This window comes from Bemisia tabaci, chromosome 1, assembly GCF_918797505.1.
Source record: "Bemisia tabaci chromosome 1, PGI_BMITA_v3".
Classification (NCBI taxonomy): Eukaryota; Metazoa; Arthropoda; class Insecta; order Hemiptera; family Aleyrodidae; genus Bemisia; species Bemisia tabaci.
This window is the reverse complement of record NC_092793.1, coordinates 84,776,786-84,790,557: the sequence shown is the minus strand read 5'-3', so window position 1 is coordinate 84,790,557 and position 13,772 is coordinate 84,776,786. Positions and strand designations below refer to the sequence as shown.

Below are 13,772 nucleotides of genomic sequence, written 5' to 3'. Positions count from 1 at the left end.
ATTAAAGGAATGAGTTAAAGATCGTCGCGGGTTTCTTCTTCTCGACCCTGGTAGCATTTGCATGTATTTTTGCACAATTTTCTGGAAATTTTGCAGGAATTTAATTGCGATATTATTGAGATGAGATTTCGTTCCAATTAAATCTTCTTGAAGTCACCATTTGAATTTAATAGCGATTAAATACGTATTAAATTTCAATTAGATTCAGATGGTATCTAGATTGTATCAAAAATAAATAAAAATATTTTTAAGATGTGGAAGTACCTACAGGCAAAGGCTGTCATTTTCACAGCACTGCACATGTATTACATTTGAACCATCAATGGAGAATTTGCACGCAATTTTTTTATTGCTTCATCTGAACGTGCCTAATGAGCTGAGTTCGCAACATTTTTCATAATTTTTTTCTGACATGGGAAATTGGAGAAAAATTGATTTAAAAGTGAGAAAATGCGCCGCCTTGTGACGTCATCTGGCGGCATTTCCCATTTAAACACATGTATTTTAGCAGAATCGGTTATTTTGTCATATCTCCTCTAATAATTGCTCAATTTATGAATCAAGGGTATCTTCATGTTCAGTTCACTCAGAGGATTCCACTTAAACAGGAAATTCATCAAATTTCAGACCCTTGCAAATTCTCCATTATACAAATATTGAATATTATAAACCACTGCTTACCTGAATTCCTGCGACGTTTAGTAGCGTAAAATACCCGGACAGTAGGGTGGCCTAATTATACACAGCAAAATTTATTTTGCGAATTTTCTTGGTCTTAGCCCCTAGAACTGTTCCATTTGATCAAAAAACACTCTCTGCCAAGTTTCAGCTAAATCGGATAATATTAACCCGTGCCGACAGAGCCATCTTTTTTATATGGGATTTTACATTGAAAAACACTTTTTTCCGGAAAAATCCATTTTTCGAATATGTGACGGATGTTTTTATGCGTTTTTCACCGCTGAGTCCGAAAATGATGTCAAAGCTGCTCCATTACATCGGGATTTTTCGGGAAATCGATTGTACCGAGTTTTCTCTGGAAAATTACCTTTTTAACGGGAAAAATTTAGTTCCTCAGAAACTCTTAGTGGAATAGAGGGAAACGGTTATGATTTTCGAATTCACCGTTAAACAGCACACCAAAAACATCTATTACACGTCGATCGTTCATTTCCTATAAATTATGTTTTCCTCGGAAAACCCTGTTTCTACGAGAAAATCGATTTTCCGGAAAATCCCGATGTAATGGAGCAGCTTTGACATCATTTTCGGACTCAGCGGTGAAAAACGCATAAAAACATCCGTCACATATTGAGGTTTATTTCCTGAAAATTGATTTTTCCCCGGAAAACCCTCTTTTTATACAAGAAAATCGATTTTCCGGAAAATCCTGATGAAATAGAGAAAAATGGATAGCATTTTCGGACTCCGCTTAAAAAAGTACCTACGAAACCCTAACCATATGATGAGCTTCGTTTTCAGATGCAGATTTACGTAATTATTTGGGTTTTATCACCGTTATTTTACCCTTTTTTAGCGCTTTCTAGATGTTTCAGTTGTTTCGCCGCTATAACGAGGGGTAAAAAATTTTTTTTGAAGTGTCCAATACATGTTTCCCCACTCAATTTTTCCTGCTGAAGCCGAATATGACCTCAGATTTTTTCTAGAAATTACACATTTTTCGAAAAATGGATTTTTCCGGAAAAAAGTGTTTTTCAATGTAAAATCCCATATAAAAAAGATGGCTCTGTCGGCACGGGTTAATATTATCCGATTTGGCTGAAACTTGGCAGAGAGTGCTTTTGATCAAATGGAACAGTTCTAGGGGGTAAGACTAAAAAAATTCCGACATCGCCGAATTTGGCCCACCCTACCCGGACACCTTCGTGCGGATTTGAACCCGAGCCGTGATTGTGATAGCCCAGCACTCTGCCATTGAGCCACAGGGAGCTCATGGTGAGTCGGGTTAAAATCACGCCCGATAAGGCTGTTATAGCATGCATTGCGTCAGTATGCGGCTCGACTTTCATCATAGCATTGTTTAACGCCGTGTTTTCTTAGGCTCCTTTTCTTCCCTTTTATTTTGTTTTTCGATATCACATAATAGGTACTTCCACTAAATTTACACTGATGTAAATTACACAACATATACTAACTTAAAAATATTTTTAAAATAATTCAAAAATTTTGTTTAAAAATATTTTTAAATATTTTGGAAATGTTTACAAAAAATATTTTTAAAACAATTCAAAAATATTGTCCATAAACATTTTTTAAAATATTCCTTAAAAGGTTTTGAAAATATTTTCAAAATATTTTCAAAACTTGTTTAATTGATTCAATTTAATCAGTTCATTTTAATCAGTCTGCAATTGACCAATATGGACCGACTTTAATGGAAATGAACCAATAAATCACATATTGTTAAAACTGGAGAGGAAGTTGTTTACATTTTTTTAACGATAAAGTACGAATGTTATTTCTATAATTTTTTGATTTGTGTTTTAGTCAGTAGAGATATTTTTGAACAAGTAAGTTAAATACGGCCTCAGTTCCAATTAAAAAGACATGAAATTTTAATTTCAAGCGCTGTAAAAAAATAAAATATATTGGAATTAAAATTCAAGATTGATTGTATAAAATTGCTAAAAAATCGGTACAAAATTGAAATTTTTTCTAAAAATTAAAATTGAGTTTTAATTGAAATAAAATCGCGATTAAATTGAAATTTTTCTCCCATTTTTGGTGAATCTAAAAAATTTCAATTTCATCTAAACAAAATTTCAACAAAATTGGAATGTCTGCTACTAGGGATCGTCAAACTGTACATCCTTTTCCAAGAGAATGATAAGTGTACATTCTCGATGCCCGCGCATGCGCAGTAAGCCAGAATGTGCATTCGGAGTGTACGTGTGTTAGCGGCTGATTGCGCAACTGGGACACACGAACTCATCGATGCGGGTCGGTGCTACCACTAATCGGCATGCGAATTTTTAAAAGTTGTCTATCCCTCCGTAACACAGGATGCACGGTCTACGTGATTCAATGTTTTTGGAAACAACGTCGCTCCTCTGACGTAAGGGCGTATCTCGATTTATGGATGAGCCCCAGAAAGCATGGACTTATATAGGTAAAACAGGGCTCACGCAAAAATTGAGGTACGCCTTTACGTCAAAGGACCGACAAGAGGAGGGGTCAGAAGGACGAGTGTGACAACTATAGAGGACTTTCAGTCACAGGTACAAACAATTAAGGTATACAGAAAAATTCTGAAAGTTAAAATCGAGGATGAGTGGCAAGAACATGAACCGGAAGAGCAAGCAAGTTTCAGAGCCGCCGGTAGATCAACGATTGATCACTTATTTACCATCATCCACGTGATCGAGAAGATTAAAGAAGGGATCAGATCAAGAATTAAGTCTAGTGTTCGTATAGATCTCCAGAAAGCTTACGATTGCGCCATTGGTGAAACTTTTGGAAGCCTTGAACAAAAAGGGTCTAAGTGGGGGACTCATCAGTGCGATTAAAGAATTTCATGATGGGGCTTTTTCTAGAGTTAACTCCCATTGGGAGTTATCGTCGGGGTTTTTAATAACTAAGGGACTTAAACAAGGGTGTGGCTTGGCGCCAACCTCATTTAAAGTGTACCTACCTTGAACAAATTTTAAAGGAATGGTAGAGATGCTGTTCAGGAATGGGCGCCCCGCTACGGGAAGATGGCACCTTTTATACCTACTCTGTGTTTTGCTGATGATCAAGTGGTAATAGCTCAGGACGGAGAAGATGCGAGTTAAGGCCTTGTCTCGACGGCGCAACTGTTGAGGGAAATTGGCGCAACTGTTGAAGGAAGGAAGTGTCTCAAAAATGTTTCACTTATAGGTGAAACTTTCAAGGTCAGAAATCTGGAACCTCAACAGTTGTTTACCTTCGATGTTTTGAATTGATAGGTAAACGCTGGTTACACGTGAAGCGGGAGTGTATTACGGGTGTTTTATTTCGGAGTGGTTATTATTTAGAAATATTTGTACACATTTCAGTATCAATTTCATATTTTCGTTTGTAGCATATCACCACAGCAGGAAAATAAAATTTTATCGAATATATTTTCTTTTTATCCATATCTGAGTAATGTTATTGTTTTTTTTGTTTTATACCTGGTCGACATAACGCAAAATATTCACCTCCCGTTCATAATTATCAGTTCAATTATCTCAATTGACATCGTTTAACCTAGAAAAATTAATATTGTTCAAATATTCCCGCCTAAAAGTTCCAGGAACACATGCGTGCGCGTCGAGACAGGGAATTTCGGTTGGTGCAACAAACTCGCTGCAGTTGCACCTCATTCCCTCAACAGTTGCGCCGTCGAGACAAGGCCTACCATGACTCGCAAATAAGTGGGTATGCCGTAAGTGGGTGATGGAAGTCAGCAGGGCCGGATTTACCTATGGTGCATCGGTGCAGCTGCACAGGGCGCCAGATTTTGAGGGGCGCCAAATTTTGGGTTTTTTTCCAAACTCAGCAAAAAATTGAGAATTGCGTCGAAAGCTCAGAAACTCTGATTGTTGATTGATTGTATAAAGGCAATGGAGACACGAACGGCGAGACAAAAATTCGTATTTAGTTAGAGTTAGCACGTAGTAACCAAAGAAGACCGTCGCGGGTTGGGAAATGTGCGGGCGGGGGGGGGGGGGGCAAGCGAGGGAGGCGCCTCGAAAATTTTTGCACAGGGCGCCAAAAACGTAAATCCGGCCCTGGAAGTCAGTGTGGCAGAGACGGAGAAGTTGGTTATTAGTGGTGATCAGCAAAGCATTGAACTGGAGGATGGCCGAATGATTCAGGACTGTGGAGAGTAAAATATTTAGGTGTTTGGTTAACCAAGGACGGAAATTTGGATCGGGCTTTTAAAGATCGGAATAAGTAAGGCAGGAAAGCTATCGCGATGCTAAATGGGGTTTTCTGGGACCAGAGTATCTCTATGGAGACGAAAAGAAAAATTTACAACGTCATCGTGAAGAGTATCGTAACTTACGGGAGTGAGGTCTAGCAACTGAAGAAAAGAAGTGAAGACATGATTACTTAGGGCAACTGGGGTGGACTTTTGGCGGAGGTCTGCTGAAATCTCGAGAAAAGAGCGTATCTGCAATGAAAATGTGCGCGAGATAACGGCGGGTGTGGAAAATGACATCGTGCACGATATCAGGTCAAAGCAGTTGGTCTTGTTATGGACATGTGCGAAGGATATGGGAGACGATCGGTTGCTCAGGCAGGCTTTCGATTGGGTTCCTCCCGAAAGGCGACGGCGTGTGGACGTCCTGTACCTATATGGTTAGCAACAAGGAGTGGAGGAGGAGATCAGAAGGTGTCAAATGCCTGATGATCTCTGGGAGGATATAAATGGCGATTGGGCGTTGCAGAGCGCAAGGCTACGCTGTGAAAGTGGCTTTATGTAAGATATTCGTCCTTCTTGACCCCAAAAACCCCCTAATACCAATCCTCAGTAATATTTGTTCATACTCGGCTGAAACAATCCTTTCCCTCCATTTCTCGGCGGTCATTTTGGACGCGGTTGATATGCGACACATAAATTCGCGAATTCGCTTTTCTTGAACAAATCCTCCAAACTCCCCCCCCCTCCCCCCCCCCCAAAATAAATTTCGTCTCATAATCAGCACTACTGCATCAAAATATACCTTTCTGCAAAAAATTCGACATCATCGCAATACAATGCTCATTTTCCAACACTATTTTAGAAACATCGTCGCACCTGAATCCACAGTTTCCCCGACAATCCTCGAAAACCGCCGACCTCCTTCGTTCAATGCTCATTTCTCCTATAAACCTTTTTCAAGACAGCCCCACCTGCCACTGTGGGCCAGATCGTGTCCGTAGCGGCGCGAAATGCAATTTTTCGACATTTTTTTTTCCACATCAGAGCTATCTTAATCGATGCTTAGATACCTACTGATAACGAAATTACATGGGAATATCTAAAATATTCATTATATCTGCGGTTTCCACGTAGATAGATATGCAGCATGTGGAATGTGATGAACCCAGATTTCTGCAACCTGAGGCGCGCGTTGTATACTCGCTGATTTCACAAAGCACTCGTGAACCTCAAACCATTATATGCATCTGACTGGTAAACTCCATTGCATGACGAGTATTTTCGCTTTTGCAGATCCGAAAAATATTGATTTTTAGCTGCAGGGCATGAGATCAAAGTTGCCCGAAAAATAAGCCTTAAAAAATGAATTTTTCAGAATATTGTAGACTGGGAAAGTGTCATTGCGGTTCGTTGCGCGGTTCTCTCTGGTATTTTTAGAAAGCACATATCCTAGAGATACCATATACCAAAGCACAAACGGTACAAACCGGTACAACCATATTTGTCGGGTGCTTATTTGAGGCGACCTCCAATTTCCGCGAAAATCAGATATAGAGGTTTTAAGGAACTACGTCACACAGTAAAGCGGCCAATGAAATATTTTAACACAAATTCATGTTTCAAGGGTTTTTAAGGTTTCTAATAGCATTTCTCGCTCTTTCGATACATTAGGGTGGAAGGAGGGGGAGGGGGAGGCCGACCAAAATCAGGCAGTCAAAAATTTTTTATGGTTAACAATTTTCTTGAGCTCAGCAAATAATGATAATTTTTTTACATCCGTTCACGCATTCAGCCCAAATAGGACTGGTTTTAAACCAATTTGGCAATGAATAGGAAAATTCTACAGTACCATTGGTGTCAGCGACGGTCAACTCACTCTAAACTTAGGTGCCATGGTACTGTAGAATTTTCCTATTCATTGCCAAATTGGTTTAAAACCAGTCCTATTTGGGCTGAATGCGTGAACGGATGTAAAAAAATTATCATTATTTACTGAGCTCAAGAAAATTGTTAACCATAAAAAATTTTTGACTGCCTGATTTTGGTCGGCCTCCCCCTCCCCCTCCTTCCACCCTAATGTATCGAAAGAGCGAGAAATGCTATTAGAAACCTTAAAAACCCTTGAAACATGAATTTGTGTTAAAATATTTCATTGGCCGCTTTACTGTGTGACGTAGTTCCTTAAAACCTCTATATCTGATTTTCGCGGAAATTGGAGGTCGCCTCAAATAAGCACCCGACAAATATGGTTGTACCGGTTTGTACCGTTTGTGCTTTGGTATATGGTATCTCTAGGATATGTGCTTTCTAAAAATACCAGAGAGAACCGCGCAACGAACCGCAATGACACTTTCCCAGTCTACAATATTCTGAAAAATTCATTTTTTAAGGCTTATTTTTCGGGCAACTTTGATCTCATGCCCTGCAGCTAAAAATCAATATTTTTCGGATCTTCAAAACCGAAAATATTCTCCTTCCAATAGAATTACAAGGTTAGATGATAAGATTGCATTTTCCAGTTCGATGATTGTGTTTTTCCCCCATTTTATAAGAGCACAAGATCCTCTTTTTTATCGAGCAATTTCTTCAGCTTTCGACGTCCAAAACCTACATTTAGACATTTTTGCCGGTTTTTTTGACACAAAATTTGGAAAGAGGGGATCAAATTACCCTAAGAATCATCATGTTTTGAACGATATGCTTGATCTAGCGGGAGTTATCAATTAAGCGCCGCTACGGACACGATTTGGCCCACTGTGCTGCACCCTTTTCATGGATACCTACCTACAATATGGCACTGTTGCTATACTCAAATAACATTTCTACCCTACTCAGGACTACTCCTGGATAGCTGCTGTAACTTTTTACCAAAGAATCTGCATTAACTTAAGTGCTCGTATGTAATCAAATGGCTTTCACATTATTCTAGTGTCATTTGGTGGTACCATCGGTCTGTTTCTCGGAGGATCGTTACTTAGTGGAGTGGAGTTGGTTTACTACATAACTTTTCGCTTTTATCATCACTATAACGCTACGAAATCCAAGAGGTCGCAAATATTAATGCATCAGCGGCATGCAGGAGTCGTGTAACTTGCTTCGGTAAGGAAAAATATACATATGCATTAATATTCTTTGTAGTAAATTCCCATGAGGAGTTGAAGTGTATTGCATTGCTGATAACAGGAAACATAAGAAACAAGGCACCATCGACGGTAAAACTCTCAAACCTCGTACCTCGTTCATGGTGCTTTAACATTTCCGCTCCAGCTGGCTTGCTCCAGACGTTCTTGGCCCCGTAGAGTGGTGGCCGGCTAAAGTTCAAATAATAGCAAAATTTTGCAATCTTGGTCTTTTCCCAAAATCTAACATCATACTCGTGCCATAATACGATCACACACCAAGTTTTAGACAAATCTATCGGCAAAAACCGAGGTTGCCCATTTTCTGCCAGTTTGAATTTTCACGGTGGCTATTTCAAAAAGTTCGAGTTTTTTATTACGGCGCGACCTCTCCTTAGTGCATGGACTCCACGCACTCATCCCTCTTGCCGCAATCAGACGCTGAATTTAGCACCTGAATGTAGAAGTCAACAGTCATCGCCCAACGGCTGAAATTTAGCAAATTCGAGTTATTTTCATCCAGATGTGTATCAAATCTACTCGAATAGTTCAGACAAATTCAAAATTGGTCCGATGGTTGCTGAGAATCGTCGCTGAATTTTGCGCGTCACGCGCTAAATTCAGGCATCGGGCCGATGACTTCCACAGTCAAGCCACATTCAGCTCCCACATTCAGCGTGTGATTGCGGTGCCACGAAAACAGGTGCATCGGATCCACAGGTCGTGGAGCCTGTGCTGTTCCCTACTCGTGCTGCTATATCACGGGCGGTACTTTCGACATGGACAGCTGAATCGACAATAATTCAAAAGGGGTACGTGCGAAACGGCCCATTTGGGGCTCGGGGCGGATACCTTTGAGACTTGCCCTATTCATTCACCAAACAATGCCTCGTCTTTTCCCAAAGTTTCAAGCCCCCCAACAATTTTGAGGAGATGCGGGGGGGGGGGGGTCAAATTTAAAAATCTGCAACATTTTCGCGAATTTGTCACTCGAAATCAGAGAATTTTTAAAAAACGCGGTTTAAACGAGCGTTTCCAGCGTGACGAGAGCTTTCAGAAAATGTATAATATCATCGTCACGCTGAATACACTCGTTTAAACGGCGTTTTCCAAATCTTCTTGGTTTTAAAGTAATAAATTCGCGAAAATTTTGCCGGTTTTTACCCAAGTAGCCAAATAGAACTTTTTCCTAGAAAAAAAATATTAAGAAAACTTCTAGAAAATACCAAGAAAATGAGAGTTATCTAGAAAAGTAGAAAGAAAAAACATTGCGAGTCAAAAGTCTGACCAAAGAAAATAGATATACAGGGTGTCCCAAAAGTCCCTTCCACCCCCTCTAAAATTTTACCTAATTTATATTTTGAAACGAAACTTTAGGGATGTTCATCGATCAATGTAAGCTACTTTTGGGGCCCCCCAAAATTTTCGGGCCCGCCGTGGGGAGGGGCTGCGGACCCCAACTTTTTTTTCAAATAGCAACCCCTATCTTGTGATCAACAGATCACAAATACTCACAGATACCTCATTCAAAAGAACATAAAAAACTAAGAATTTTGGCGCAAACCGCAGATCAATATCTTAATTTTTGACCGAGTTATGATAGGTCAAAGGTCAAATTTGACCTATTTTCAAAAAATCATAACTCCGGTTCAAATTATCGTAATGAAAAAAAGAAAACGGGAAAATTTACCACATTGTAGGCACTTTTAAGGAAAAATCACAGAAATTACTTCAAACTAATTTTAAGGGGGGTTTCGGACCCCCAAATACATCAATTCAAAGGTCATTCAATTTTCCCGGGAAATAAGCCAATTTCCCCCAGATTTGCCTCCACATTATCTCAGTAAGGTCAAAATCAGTTCAACATTACGTTGGCAAGTCCCCAAATTTCGGGAAAAGTTAAAAAAAAAAATTTAAACGGTTAAATTTAATCACCTTTAATTTCGTTTGTTTCGTGTTTTCTTATTTTCTTCTTAATTTCATTTAGGAAAAAAATCTGAGCTCTGATTGGCTCCTGACATCACCGATCATCGGCATCACTCAGCACTGATCAATTCGTTTGATGAATGACATTCGATCGCGAAAATTCGCTTATTACGGAAGGCGAGACAACTTTGAAAAATTCGCATGTGATGAGTGATGGCAACCAACCCGCATCGATGAGTTCGTGTGTCCCAGTTGCGCACATCTGCGCATGCGCAGTAGCGGCTCCAGTGAATTTTCGTCGGATTGTGGGGCTTTTTTCCTCGGTTAATAATTAGTTTGGGAAAATGAAACAATGCTAATCGGATGTAAAATTATGTCTTCTATAACTTTACTTCTTAGGAATTTTGTCTGAAAATGGACTTTAAACGAGATATTCGTGAAAAACCGAGCGCGGGCATGAATTCTCCATTGCCTCTTCGAGTGCTTGGGACACACGCTCTTTCCCCTTCCCCGCCCGCCAATCATGGGGCTTCGAGAGACTTGCCTCGCTCCGCCAGTACTAAACCGAGCCGAACGCACGGTCTACGTGATTCAATGTCTTTGCCGAAATGCAAACACCTCCTTTTTAGTGTAATTTCCGAAGAAAATACACTATGGGCCTGTTGCAAATTTTTGCTAGAGCAAAAATAAGAGCCGTTTCTTATAGGTAATGGCTCAAAAATCACGATGAGCGCATCGGCAATGTCTGAAATGCACTCATAACTTCACAGTCTGCGTAAGAAATTTGCGGTTTTTTGAGCTTCCCGCTTCAAAAGCGATACTACGGCACAGGTGAACATTTTGTAAAAGGAGTCGTTCCATCGTCGGCAATACTCATCATGGCCGACGCCAATCCGCCAAAACACGTGTGATGGGACGAGATAATACCTGAACTGGATTAGACCAGATAACAATCGGCGTGTTTTATTTAACGTTCATGTTTTCCACTCCCGAATTGATTGACCTTGAACTCTCCTCGAATTACGCGCGGAACTGCGCGCAAGCGTCGGCCATGATGAATATCGCCGACGATGGAGCGACTCCTCTAACAAAATGTTCACCTGTGCCGTAGTATCGTTTTTGAAGCGGGAAGCTTAAAAAAACGCAAATTTCTTACGCAGATTGTGAAGTTATGAGTGCATTTCAGACTTTGCCGATGCGCTCATCGTGATTTTTGAGGCATTATCTATAAGAAACAGCTCTTACTTTTCCTCTAGCAAAAGTTTGCAACAGGCCCATTCTCCCATGATGTCGGACCCAGACCCGGGACCTCGTGAAGAGCACCGATCACGGGTCGTAGATCACGAACATATATGCCATTCATATTCATGTGTATATATATACAGGGTGATCCAAAAGTCCCTTCAACCCCCTCTAACTTTTTAACTAATTGAGCTAAAGATTTGAAACTTGGGGGATAATCCTAGGTCAAAGGGAGCTTCTTTTTGACCCCCCTAAAATTTTCAGGGGGGCCCCCCTTGGGGGGCCACGGCCCCCAACTTTTAATTTTCAATTTGGAAGACCCCCTTTGTGATAGCTCGTTCGAAAGAGCATTAAAAAAGAAAACTTTTCGCACAAACCCGAAGTCAATATCTCAAACCATTTCAAAATGGCGGCCGGTTAAAGTTCAAAATGGCCAAAAATTGGCACCTCTGCTATTTGCACATGGATTTGCGCGAAAATCGGTATGTTGGGGTATTTTAACACGAGAAAAATGAATTTGACGTTAGATTTTCAAAAAAACCAAAATTTCCATAATGGCCGCCGGTTAAAGTTCAAAATGAGCAAAAATTGATTTTTTTAGAAATCTAAGTTCAAATTTGTTTATCTTATGCCAAAATACTCTCAAATTCCAAGTTATAGGCAAATCCATTAGGAAAGAACGGAGGTGACAATTTTCGGTCATTTTAAACTTTAACCGGTGGCCATTTTGGAAATTTTGGTTTTTTTTTTAAAATCTAACGTCAAATTCGTTCTTCTCGTGTTAAAATACCCCAACATACCGATTTTCGCGCAAATCCATGTGCAAATAGCAGAGGTGCCAATTTTCGGCCATTTTGAACTTTAACCGGCCGCCATTTTGAAACGGTTTGAGATATTGACTTCGGGTTTGCGCGAAAAGTTTTCTTTTTTTATGCTCTTTCGAACGAGCTAACACAAAGGAGGTCTTCTCATTTGAAAATTAAAAGTTGGGGGCTGTTGCCCCCCCCCCCCCAAGGGGAGCCCCCCTGAAAATTTTAGGGGGGTCAAAAAGTAGCTCCCTTTGACCTAGGATTATCCCCCAAGTTTCAAATTGTTCACGCCGTGAACATGGCTCGGCCGACTCCGCGCCGCGGTCGCTCCTTCCCCGCGACCCGCGCTCCCCCCTCCTCGCCGTCGCGCTCTTCTTCTCGCGGCCGCGCTCCCCCGCAACCCGCGCGCCCTACCTCGCGGCGTCGCGACGCCGCTGTCCGCTAGATCGCGTTGACGCACCCAGCTTTAGACGTTCCGCCGCTCTCTCCCGTCGTCTGATTTTGACGGCATCCCAGCGGCGCGGCCCATGCAGAGTGTGATCCACCATTCACTCCTCAACCAAGCTTGAGCACCTTGGTAAGTGAATTTTCACCATTTCTCTTTCAGGTCTCCAAGAAGAAGCATCCAGTCCAGCTCCCAACGCTGTCGACTTCTCAGTCCGGCTTCTAACGCCGTCGACTTCTCAGTCCGGCTTCTAACGCCGTCGACTTCCCAGTCCAGCTTCTTACGCTGTCGACTTCTCAGTCCAGCTTCTTACGCCGTCGACTTCCCAGTCCAGCTTCTTACGCTGTCGACTTCTCAGTCCGGCTCCTAACGCCGTCGACTTCCCAGTCCAGCTTCCAACGCTGTCGACTTCTCAGTCCAGCTTCCAACGCTGTCGACTTCCCAGTCCAGCTCCCAAAGCTGTTGACTTCTCAGTCCAGCTCTCAACGCTGTTGACTTCACAGTGGCTCCCGTGCCTGGCCGCTTACAGCACTGCACGGAGCAACCCGCAATCGCCTCATCGCGATATCCGTCCGAGCGATTCGCTTAGGCAAGCCCTGGGGGTATCCCTTGGGGGTCTTCACCGCGCTTCAAGCGCACAAACTGAAGACGCCGCGCCCACTGTCGCGGATTGCCTGCCTATCAGGCGCCCACCGCCTGATCCAGTCCACTCAAGCGCTCGGATGAGCTTCCATCGCCGGCCTTACAAACCGGTGCTGCTCTCCGTCCTGCGCGCTTGAAATTACGTGCCTGCGCGCACACAAATCTTTAGCTCAATTAGGTACGAACGAGCTAACACAAAGGAGGTCTTCTCATTTGAAAATTAAAAGTTGGGGGCTGTTGCCCCCCCCCCCCCCCCCCCTGTGACGGTAATTTTTCCCGTCACTTAAGTTCGAATAAGTATTTAATCATATGAAAAAAAATTCGATGACTACAACGGTAGCAGGTGATGGCGACAGTAGCGCACTCTGTAGGGACGGTGAAGTAGCGGAATACCGTAGTACACCGGTCGACCGCCGCGCGCCACTCGAGCGCTCTCGCGGAGCGATCCGGACCCGACTACACAGCTGTTTAGCGTGTGCACGACGTCTCGGTCGTTCAGACTCCTGAAAAAAGTCGGTTTTTTTTATTATTTTTGCTTTATTAGTTAATTGTTTTCAGCACATTTACTCAAGAAAGTTGCGAAGCTAATTTAGGCAAATCATTTGATGTAAGAATGAATTTATTTGATTGTATATTTAACTTATTGAAGTCGAATGAAGTTGGTCGATGCATGCGGAAGGTAGATGAAATGAATTTGA

At 41.8% G+C, this 13,772-nt stretch overlaps 1 long non-coding RNA gene across 1 annotated transcript in view; it reads left to right on the top strand.

Annotated features, from left to right (window-relative positions):
• Positions 1-8,814, top strand: part of LOC140226053 (uncharacterized) — an 89,278-nt gene extending 80,464 nt beyond the window's left edge. Inside the window, exon 4 of the long non-coding RNA XR_011900873.1 lies at positions 7,821-8,814. This is a non-coding gene — a long non-coding RNA (uncharacterized lncRNA). The remainder of the gene's footprint in view (positions 1-7,820) is intronic.
• Positions 8,815-13,772: the final 4,958 nt, after the last annotated feature.